This window comes from Cydia pomonella, chromosome 5, assembly GCF_033807575.1.
Source record: "Cydia pomonella isolate Wapato2018A chromosome 5, ilCydPomo1, whole genome shotgun sequence".
In the NCBI taxonomy this organism is placed as follows: Eukaryota; Metazoa; Arthropoda; class Insecta; order Lepidoptera; family Tortricidae; genus Cydia; species Cydia pomonella.
Genome location: NC_084707.1, coordinates 3,759,353 through 3,771,755, shown reverse-complemented (window position 1 = coordinate 3,771,755; position 12,403 = coordinate 3,759,353). Strand labels below are relative to the sequence as shown.

General features: G+C 36.9%; 1 protein-coding gene and 1 non-coding gene across 3 annotated transcripts in view; one reads left to right on the top strand and one right to left on the bottom strand.

Annotated features, from left to right (window-relative positions):
• Nucleotides 1-12,403, top strand: part of LOC133518479 (zinc finger protein ush) — a 307,695-nt gene that overhangs the window by 190,152 nt on the left and 105,140 nt on the right. The window lies entirely within an intron of this gene.
• On the bottom strand, nucleotides 5,231-5,303 carry Trnat-ugu (transfer RNA threonine (anticodon UGU)). Its single transcript has one exon. It is a non-coding gene; the product is annotated as a tRNA-Thr (tRNA).

Here is a 12,403-nt window from a genome sequence, read left to right as displayed (position 1 = left end):
ATAATTACTAATATTTCTTTTGTCAAAAAATCTTGATAAAATATTAATAACACCTTAAAAAAAGATTTACTCAGAATATAAAATTTTAATGAAGGTAATGCGCTAGATGTAAGTTTTGTATTAAGCCAGGAATACACTCGGCGACAAATGAATGTCCCACTCCCACGACACGTGTCACCAGCGCCTTATAACACACACTGGCGACACGTGTCGCCGATGTTGCCAGACATGTCGTGCAAAGTCAGGCAGGCAGTCTGACTTAAGATGGAAGAATAACTTTACGTACCTAGCTCCATTTTTTAGGGTTTTTCTGAAAGCGATCGACATCAAAATTAAAGTGAATTGTTAAAAATGATGATTGAGGTGACACTTTATCATGTAAAAAATGTACGTATGTTCGCAAAGCTATTTTTCCCTCTTAAGGTTTCATTCCTTGCTTGACTGATATTTCCTAACTTTATTGTTTTCCTGCAAAAGCAATTTAATAAGTTGTTACTTGTTACCAAAGCTTATTTATTTTAATAACTCTTTCCAAACATGTTACTTTAAATTTATTAATGAACATTTATTATTATTTATTTATTATTTTCTACATATACGCCAAATGGAAATAAGGATTTTAAACTGGAAACCATGCGGACATTTTCTACTATACATAACGTGTTATGTGTAGCCTATTCTAACGATGCTGTACCCACAAACGTATCCCCCCACAAGACAAAAGAGCACGAAAAGCACAACGTTCAAAAGTAACGTTCCACTTATGTCCAGATAACTCGAGCGCCATCGACTGCGGATGGTAGATTAGCCACTCGCTCACTTCGAGAGCGACAGAGATAGCACACGGATTCGACGAGAGCGACAAAGATAGCACACGGATTCGAACGACTTTTAACAGTGCTTGTTTTGCACAGTTACGTACCGACGAATGGATATCTTGAAGTTAAACAATGCTTATTCACTTGATGCTTGCATTAATTTTCAGAAAAATATATAGTTATGAAGTGTATATTTGGCTTATTACAGGACAATAAAAGTTTTTGAAGTAAAGGTAACAAATGAAAAAGATTTTTTTAAAGATAATAAAAAACTAACCGACCAGCAAGCTTTGCAAGTGGACACTGCCAAAACTGAGTGGGGTAGCGAGGCTAATAGATCCGCGGGTAAAACAAACTTTTGTATCAGATTTAGGCATAGTGGAGCTTCAAAGAAATGAGCAAATGTGGGACTTGGCTAGAATTTAAATAGCGGAAAACAACGCAAAATACTATTTTACTCGGTTAAACCTATTAACTCATATTTTTTTCAAATCAGGTACAGCGGGATAACATCGAAAGCGGTGTAATTTTGAAAACGGCGTATATAAATTAAACCAAAAGAAAAGTCATACTCAATAACACTTACGCTACTGCAACGCAGTTGCTACAGTGGACAGTGCTACTCGTAAGGATATATTTACAGTTTCTAAATTTCGAAGTTATCCCAAAGCACCTTACTTGTCAGACAAACACAGTTAGACTAAATTCCACATATTACAAGAACGCATGCGCCTAAACCCTCTTCTAATTCCCACAATTTGCTAATAATCATCCTCTCGAGCGATCGACGTGCGAACACAGATTGGCCGCGCGCGGCGCTCGCCGATGCCACTTCTGATGCTATCGGCCACGACTCAACCTTTCTGAGGAGGTATTGATACAGCGCTGAGTGGAAGAAACCTTTTCAAGGGAATTTTAACTGTTCTTTTCAATGGTGAAATTAATATATGTTGCCGTTTCTATAGATACCTATTCGACTGATGAAAAAGGAAAAGTAATATGTTTCGTATTTATGTCTATTATTTTGATACGCCCTAAAGCTAAACTGGTTGGGTAATTTAACCTGTGAGCCGTGTGAGATGTCGTTAAATTCTTTACTTTTAACAATATATTTCTTTATCAGTCTGTTATTTATCGCAAAACGTTTCTTAGTTTGTCCACGTCAAATATTACGAGTATGCAGATATTATGCTAAGCTGAAATTGAGTATACCTTAATAACCTTGAAAGCATTAATAACCATTAAATTTTTCGTATACCAAAACATAAGCATCATAACCTTTTTGATGAGATGTATACAGTATAAAAAAAAGTCAGCGATATATTTTTTTTTATCAAAAATTTACAAAAATCTTACACATACATTTAGTTGTTAGGGACAGCATTTTCATTTCCATTACTCTTACTCAATTCGTAGTTTATAACAGCATTTATCAAATAATCTTCAGCGTCGTGGGAACCTAGCCTTTGCGCCTGCGCGAGGCTGCACTACATACAGAACTATCTTATCCAACATCTGTATTGCTAATGATATAGCTCGAAAATGGAACTAGATGTGGAGCAAACTGTACAAACATTTACAAGTCTTTATATTTAATGGCTCATACTTTTTTCTATCCTGTATAAAATTTATAGATTATGTTAGTTAGTTGAAAATTTATTTCATTATTTGACTTCCGATATAATTGATATCGTTACGTTAAAATATACAAAAAATCTTCTTAGCGTTTCTTTTGGCACAAAGGTTCATTGAAAATTAGTAACAATTATAAAAGTACTTTATTTCTTATTTCCGTTATTTATTGCAAACCATGGTACACATGTTGTTACAAATGATTAAAATATCACATGGACCCTGACAGGGTATAGCAAGTATATTACACTTTTCACTATTATGTATAAGTAATTTGGCAAGTCATTTCCGTCAGAAGGCGGTAAATTTATATATGTAACATGTATCCGCGAAGGATTAACCCCCCATGGACAAAAATTTCACTGAAAGTCGGTTTGCCAGAGTATCTATATTTATTTATTTTTAATTCCTTAACAAAAAGTTGCTAACTTGAAATTTAAAAAATTGCGAATGTGCTAAAATCCACAAGAACGACTTTTTGTGAATTATAACCACGTCTACAGATTCCCAATTTGCTAAAACGGGAGAAAAGTTGCCAGTTAGCAATTTTGGGTGGCTTTAGAAATTGCTAAATTTAGCAGCCTAACTCTTGTTTGTTAACAAATACCACAACAGCTAATAAACAAAGTGTAATGAAACTAAAAGCCAGCTACGCGTGAGTGGGCGGGGCTAGGTCGGTGTTAATGTCGGCGCGTAGATCATGCGCACGATTCGATTTATCGCCTGCGCAGCGTTATGAAATTCAGACGTGAGGTGAAACTGACAATGCTGGTCTAAAACGTATTCTGAAACGCAAAGTATGATATCAATTTGATGTCATCAAGAGAGCAAATTAAGTTAACTCTAAACATTATATTTTGTTGGCAAAGATAGTGCCCATAATTTAAGCGGCCTAAAAAGTGTATACTTAATTACTTATACCAGTACTGGTATGATGAAAGAAGCGCTTGACGTCCGTTGGCTCGTTGGGTGGATGAACATGCGAAAAATCGCGCGACACTTCTGGATGCGACTAGCCCAGGACCGGGATAAGCGGCGTACACGAAGAGATATGCTCAGCAGTGGGCGACTGGAGTCAAAATGATGATGATGATGATAATATATACCAGTGGACGGATGAAGTGGTCAAGATCCCAGTTCAAATAAAATCTTTATCCAGCTGTGGGCGTTGATCATTATCAAATGATCAAAATTAATAGCTATCAGTTTATGCATCTGAATAACGCACCTAGTGCTCCATGTTGTACGTTAAGGTGCAAGAAAATGTTGAATAGTCTGACTCATGCCTAATAGAGTTGAGTGGTTTGTTATGAAATTCAAACATGTTGGCGAGGTGAAACTATATTAACATATTAACATTGTTTTCTTATGTCATGTTAAAGGTTGGGATAAGCTTTCTATATTTTCAGTCTAAACTCGTGCTCCACCGTAGACCGCATCATCACTTACCATCAGGTGAGATCACGGTGAAACGCCTGCCTATCCTCCTTTAAAAAAACACTAAGTACAAGATTTTAAAGCGTTTCTTCATAACTTGCAATCTTAGGGCCAGTTTCACAAACCACTCTTGACAGACTGATCAACGTTAGCTTTGAAGCAACTAACTTATGAGTTAGCGAAACGACCAACATTAAATTAATCAAATCACTACCAAGCTAATCACGACACAAATGTCGGTCGATCGGACAATATAGTTTACTAAACAATATAATTTCACATACCGATCCCACAGTATCATTGTATCAAATGTAATTGATGTTAGTAATACATGCACTCGAGCAAACTACAAAATCCAATAGATCATCCTGCCAATATCCTAGGTTGCGTTTTACCCAAAGCTTATCTTCAAATCGCCCCCCAACTATTAGGCGTCCCGCAAACACAGCTCTTAGACAATCGCGCCGTTATCTATGCAACTGTGAAGCTACAACCAGTTGACAAAGTGCACTACGTGATATTGCAGCCATTACTCCCAGTGATTCATATCACACTTCCCCCCAAAACCCCCACGAACCGAAAGCGGGGGCTTTCTAACAGATAACGGCGTACGGTCCAGATACCTATTAAAGATGCAACCACAGCCTAATGGTATTGACGAACGCGTCCAAGCGATAATTAAAAAAAGCAAATGTCAAAGTGACAGCGCCGAAACTAGTCACAAAGCACCGGTAAGGTGAAACAATCAACAAATTCGCATCATACTGCCGGATCGGACATTTATTGTCTCCTATCGTGGCATTCCACCTCCGTTGTTTACAACAGAGACGCTCAATTTGCTCGGGAGACTTTTTATCTCATTTTTGCTAGCTTTTTTTCAAACAAAGAGTCGATATGACAGGTTGCGATGTATAACAGTTGGACGAAAAAGAGAAACGAGTAATCGGGCAATCGGACAAAAACAGAAGGAGCGGGCGGGCGCGGCAGCCCGTGACAATTGCATCTGCAGCCGCCATGTTGGATTATTGTGCTATTCGATTAAGCGTCTCGACTGGTTTGTTTTAGTTTGTCATGTCCCGATGTAATTGCTTCCGTTTTAGCGAGATAAGTTTTTGGTTTAGGATTTATTGAAACGTCTATTGGTATTGCTTTGATAGCAGCATTCCATATTTGTATCAGCAAAGCAAAAGAATGTTTCAATATTGAGTGACTGCTCCTGTCAATAGCCAATAGCCATAGTAGTTTAATGATGAGTTTTACAACAAAAATTGATCTATTTGCACAATGTTTTGTATTGTAAACAGAAATAGATATCATAAGGAAAAAGTGACCGAGTTCACCGGTGGCCGAGGCGGGAATCGAACCCGCGTCTTCAGCTTACACGGCCTAACGCCCTGACCGCTAGACCACCCGGCCACGGCAGTACCCGTCCCAAATTCTCTGGAGTATACTATCTTTGAAACTCAAATCATCGAAATCAACTCTAAGGGCGAGCAGTGTGTGCTTGCACCTCTTATGTCCTATACGAATCCTTTACTGGATTATGGTAAAGGAAGAGAGGTGGTGCTGCCATTTTTCCAAACCTTTACTTGGCGCAAAACCTAACCTTATAAGACTGCTGCGCCCTTGCAGGGTACATATTATGTAATTTTGTGTACTTAATATGATTGCAATAAATGCTTTGTCTTGTCTTGTCTTGTCTTGTCTAATTTCGGTTTCGCTTATAAAACCGTTATTTTTAAACCGGTTTTTATGAGAACAGTTCTTGTTAAATTAACCGGTTTAGGTCAATAAAAACCCGTTTCTTCCTATGTCGGTGTCTATTTACGTATGGCACACCACCAGGCATGCCGGCCGTTTCGTAGTTCGTCAAATAAACCGGTATTTACCGGTATTTTGTAAACCTTACAATCAAACCTACTTAAAATTTACGTTTGTTAATGGCTCTTAGAATTACTCTCTAACTTATTGTTAAGTTACACAATGTAGCCATATTTGTAATCATTTGAAAGTAGGTACTTCTAATCAAGTAACAGAAAAAAAATATTTACACACTTTTTTTGCTGACTGAGACCTATAATGAGCATGAACTCAATGAGTTTGTGTTTTTCCATCGATGAGTTCGTACAGCTAGCTTCCGACTACTTCACCAGAACAGCTCCATGTAAGCATTTCATTGCATTATCAGAATTACGAAAGTACTTCAAGTTTCAACTTAATCAGACACCGGGAAGTGGTTTAAATTTGTGCTACAAGATTTGAATCAAACAAATAATTTGGTATTTTCACTTAACGGCCGGTTAGCAATTGTCACAAAAATGACTGTCAATGTCAAATCTCATACATTTTTTACGGAATGTGACTATCAGACGTTACTGAAACACGACTTAAACGTGCTTTTAAGTTAGAATTAAAATACGCATCTACGAAGTGAAGCTAAATACAAGCGTGTAAGAAAGAAGCCTTCTTAAGCATATAAACTTTCTTAAAATTCACCTTAAATACACCAGTATTGTGCCTTAAAGTTTTCTTATTTTAATCGAGTATATATCGGGCGCGCTCGTGTAGAACGCCGATAGTGACGGACGGCGGGCGTCTCGATACGCTGGGCACTGAATCTATTCATATTTTCAATTTTTACCCAATTTTAGATGCCTTTTAAAGGTTTGCGTGGATTTCGGAGGCGTTGAAATTGAATATGATTGGGATTATATGGTAGCCGATTGTATAAGTTGGTGGTGTTTATATCGACGCTACCTAATATATTTTGTAAACGTTCAAAGATGTAAAAAAAAAGAATAAACAATTCATTTGTATGCGTATAGAAGTTTATTAGATATACCTGCCTATATGAGGCATGTATAATGAAGCCAAATTTTAATAATCATAAGTTAATAGCTAACGTTTTTTTCAATTTAAATTTTGTATGATAGGTGGGTTATCATCATCATCATATCAGCCTTTTATCGCCGACTGCTGAGTATATGCCTCTGTTTGAGTACGTCACTTATTCCAGTCCTGAGCTAATCTCATCCAAAAGTGACCTGCAATCTTCCGAATGTCGTCCACCCAACGAGCCAACGGACGCCAGGCACTCCTTTCGTCTGAAAGCGGGCACCACTCAGTTAACATTTGGGCCACCTGCCATCACTCTGCCTGGCAACATGTCCCGCCCAGCTCCATTTTAATTTGGGTATTATTTGAGGTAAAGTTATGTATCTTACGATCTATGTACCTACCTAATATGATAAATTAACAGTACATTTTAATTTTGATTAAACATTATTTTTGGAAAAATGAAAAAAATCAACAATGTGTTAAAGGTTTATTATTAAAGAAGAGACGCTTTCCAGGTAAATTTTTGTACATTGACCCGCCTGTAGCTATCTCTATTGCACGTGCATAATAAAATTATATTGCTGTCAAACTCGAACAGTGACATTGACAACCGGTATCATAGGCAGGATAGATAAAGTGTTATATATCGACATATACCCATATATATGAAGATGTACCCTCAGTTCGGTTCTAACTAGCAAGCTAGCACACGTTCTTTCGGGCGATGGGTTTCGCGAAATGACTAAAAGTGCTATAAACACAGTTTTGTGTTGTGTCAATGTTGAAAAGTGTTATTGAGTGTGGTGTAATAAAATGTCAGTCATTTTAGTGCACACGTACATAACAGATAGCAACAGCCAGGTCAATGTACGTAAATTTATCTGGAAAGCGTCTCTGCTTTGAAATGAAATGAAATGAAAATCATTTATTTCGAGCTAAAAACTCATATAGTGTTAGTACATACAACAATTATTATTTATCTACCTATATATCTAAGTTAGTACAATATAAATAAAACAATAAATTCGATTTACCATTCAATTACATCGAAACATTTCGGTCGGTCGGTCGGACTTTCTTGTAACGTTTACAACATCATCAGACTTATTGAAACCAACCCTCAAAACAACACGGCTTTATTAAACCCCAACACTCAGATAAACCCCAGTTTTTACCGAGTAGGAACCGAGTTTGAATGACACCGCTATCTCTGGTAACATTCGTGAACTTTTTCAACTACGGCGTACGCGCCGTACGGCTTAGCTTGACGAGTGAGCGACGACTCGAGTTATGTAGTCGAACCTGTGTAAATGGGACCGCGTACAGTCCGTACCCTAAAGGGGCCCACTAATTACCAGTTCAAATACAAATAATCTAACACAAATCATTTATTTACCAAAACTTGTTTACAAATTGACATAACAGATTTAACTAAACTGAATATGATGGCCGTTTTTAAATGTTCGCCAGCAATATCGGCCTGTCAGCTATTGGCAAAAGCTGTCATTCGCGAATAACTGACAGGCCGGTGTCGTCCAGCGAACTGATAACCAGTGGGCCCCTTTACATAAGTACTACATAAGTAGTTACTTTTGTATGTGTATAGTTAGAGTCAGGATAAGCTTACTCTGCACCGTGTTTGATAACTCAAAGTGCGGAACTTAGTTTAGGTTCTCATGTTTAGATCATGTTAGCATTTCAAATTAATCTCATCTTATATTCTTTCAATTTGAAATTTGATACACATGAGTAAACAAATTACCTCTCAACCTCATGCCTACATTTGTCTTTCCCATCTTATGTAAAGTCAACTGCAGTGAAAAGGTAAACCTGCATAGAAGTTTAGTATTGCTGACTGTACGCGGTAAATAATTCAAATTCAAAATACGAGTAGTAACGGGTAGTGAACTAGGAGCCTAAAATAGAACCTTCAAGATTCCATTTCCCCAGGATTCACGGCACAAACAACTTTATATAGGATATACATCGCCTGCCGCCCCCAGATACGTCACTCATGTAAGTTTTCTTCGCATTCAGAATTATCGCATTTTGCATGAGTCGACAACTTGAAATGGATTTTTGCTAAGCGTTTCTTTTTGACAGGCTGACGATCGTGTTCGATTTTTGAAATTGCTTCTCCATTCGTTTTAGAGGGTTAGACAAGAAAATTTAGAAGAAATATGCACCATTATTATTCTTAAAAACCAAATTTTTTAGGGAATATATTTAGTTAAGACTTATATGTATTTAAACACGTCAAGTATTTATTTGCGCTAATACACGGATCAAAGACAAAATTTCGGGTATAGTCAGACCAAGATAAGATGGAAGCGATTTTGACAGCCTAGACAGTGCAGGTGTTATTACAAACGTCAAATTTCTATGAAATTATGACGTTTGGTCTGACTCTAGTAATTTCATTTAAAAACATGATAAAACAAAGTCTCGTAAATTATTAATAGACATTGTACGTAAACTAGTAAGTTACCTGTAAACACATGGAAACTTACACAATCAAAGTTAACCACAAATCATAAGTTGAAGCCACCGAAAACATGCGCAACTAATATACATCGAAACTAAATACAAGGGTCGTCTTTAGCATGAAAATAGTGCAAATCGCCAATCAAACTTAACCACATAATGCACAAGCCCATAATCCTAAATAGCCGGTTAATTCCGCAATATAATATGCACAGCGATAATGGAGTCCTCACTCGATGGACTTTCATTTCCCACCCGCCGCCATAACAAAGCGCGCTGACATATTTAGAACAAGCCTGAAATCGAACGGACCGGCGGCTGTCAGCGACTAGCGAGATTTTAATTTTCGAACGTCGAGTGACGTCATGTGACGTCGCTAGATGTCGCGATTGCTTCCTGGAGTTTGCTGTCAGTTTGACGTGGAGTCTTGCGGGTTTATTTGGAATTGTAATCATTCGGTAGTTTAATTCTCAATCTCAATGGGGTATCAAATTAACTAACATCAGTTTAGAGTAGGAATAAAAGTCTGTTAATTTTGGAATTTCTTGTGACCTCCTGAAACGTGGTAAATTGCATATTTTCTTTAATCTGGCTATTTTGTATGATATGGGAGGCAAACGAACAGACAAATAGCCCGATAGTAAGTATTTACCGTAGCCCATGAACACCTGCAACACTAGACCTGCTATTTTGTTGAAGGTTGTATCGGTCTGGAATACCGCGTACCTAGCGTAGTTTACCGATTTATACCGTGTAGTCCTACTTCGAACCAAAAAAATGAGCGGATCTCGGGTAAAAACAAGTGACGACGCGAATTTAATTTAAGTAGGTATATTTAAGCTTTTTTGTTAAGGAGCGCGCCCGGTTGGACCATCGCCGGCGAGCAAATGCGTCCGAGATTTTGAATTTCGAACAAGGATTATAAAAGTTGGACTACTGGGTCTAAAAGACATCTTCCTTATACTGTAGTTTAGCTAAAGGTAAATACAACCCAGTGTTCAACATGTTAATGCCGAATAGATGACGCCTTGTTGTCACCTCTAGTGCTAATAACGTAAGTTTAAAAGATGACATGTACTGGGACTGTGATGCTGATGAGCAAATGGACGTCTATCTTAAACAAAAAATAAAACGTTTAAATTAATAATATTATTAGATCGTAACATAAAATTTAGGAAAAAAGGTGCAATGTCAATCGCTATAACCGACAAAGATAATGCTGCTATTATAATTTGCTGTACCTACCTACTTTATTACATATATATAATAAAAAAATGTGTATCTTCAACCTCTAGCCGCCTACGAAATAAAATTGACCAAGACAAAAGTAGGTTGGATTTGTCAAAATAAAGATTAAAATTTCAATGGAATGGGAGGCCTCTGAACGGCAGTAAACACGGATTTTTTTAGAAATTTTTTTACGAAGTCTAGCCCTTTTCAATGATATCGGCATCAGAAAGGATTTGCGTCCAATGTATCGCCGTCACCTGTCCGATGCGATCTGCCATTATGTTTGCTCAATCGTCAAAAATTCTTTTGTACGCGCCGATAACGCTCGCACCACTGAGCGAGGTTAACTATGTTAAGGAGTCGTGTATCAAATACTGTTTTTAGACAGTTAATTTTCAGTGGCAAATTTCTGAGCTCACGTGAAAAGTTAGAAACTACCTAATGGCTTTGAGCTGTAAAACCTGAAAACTCCCATGGCTCCGTCTCCCTTGAATTTATTCCAAAAACTGTACCGAAAAAAATACTTACAGTAAACACCCCTATAATGGAACAGGCAAGGCACCAGTAATGGGATAGTATAGACAAATCTGGCAAAACAAGAATTTACCATCAGTTTTTAATAGCTGGCAACATTTTACCATCAACAAGAGCCAAAGAGCTGCTTAAGTTTAGTTTTTCATTTATATTTGTTAGTTTGAAAATTAATGGCGCCATACATCCCATGACTGGAGCAAAAAACCATAGTTTTAATTGGTTAATAATATTGAATTATAAAGAAATTTTACAGACGTCGGTGAAATATCAAAAATACTCTAAATTTTCTCTTAAATAAGAAAGCATTTTTGCCTATGCTGCAACGAACACGCTTTGCCCGTTCGCGCTCGTTCGGTCAAATTGTTTTTCCTCCAAAATGCCCATCATTCTTATTAGTCACAATATTTTCTAGTTATGACAACAACGACAACGAATTTATAGTATAGGTAACAATTAGCTAGTTCCGCAATAATTACTTAAATGACTACAAGATTAAAAATCTAGCATTAGCATGCTCAGTGGCAGGGGACTTTGGTTATAAAAATAATAATCGTCGTACGATATATAGAAAAATACATTGCTAAAGAATTTTTAGTCACGAATAAGTAGGCAAAAGTTTGCTAAAACCAATACATAAAATACAAATCATCATACATTCGTTCTGCTATTAAACATTTAACATTTTCTCATGGATGAAAGAGTATCTACTAAAATACCGTATCGCACACGTAAGAAATATCAAATTCTAAATTTATCGCAACCGCTATCGCACTGAAAAGTCATTAAACCAGTGGCTTGTTTATATCAGCAAGTACATAGATCGTTATCGGACTATGTAATCCGCCGTGTCCACTGATAATGTTCAATCGTAAAAATCGCACTTGATTAAAACTTTATCGGTTTTTTCGATAAGCAACCGATATGGCTGAGCGGTTAGTGCTACGACGCGCGTCGGAGTATACGCTTGGCTGTATTTTGAATTTCGAATAGTGTGGTGCTAGGTTTTTTATTGGGGAGTCGAAGGAGTTGGTTTTTAGAGGTATGTTTTGGTCTAGCTTGCTTTCCTATAAAAAACCTAATAATATCGTACAGAAATACTAGGCGAATTTATACATTTTAAATTTACGCTTGCAAGGAACGTTTTAAACTACTGATTTTGACGATTAAAATTGAGGCCGTTTCTACTTTTCGAGTTTATGTTGTTTTTAAACAACAATAGTTGGTTGTCAATTACAACTAAGATTTGGTTCACTTTGATATCAAATTAATATTTTTTGGTTTTCTATAGCCTCTACTTGGTTCAAAATTAAGTGCATAATTGCATAAATGCCTAGTTTGTAATTATGCATTTGCAAAACAATGTTGAGTTCAAGAAAAGGTTGCTCATCTAATCCAAATCTGATGGACAAGATCTTCTCGTCTAAAATATT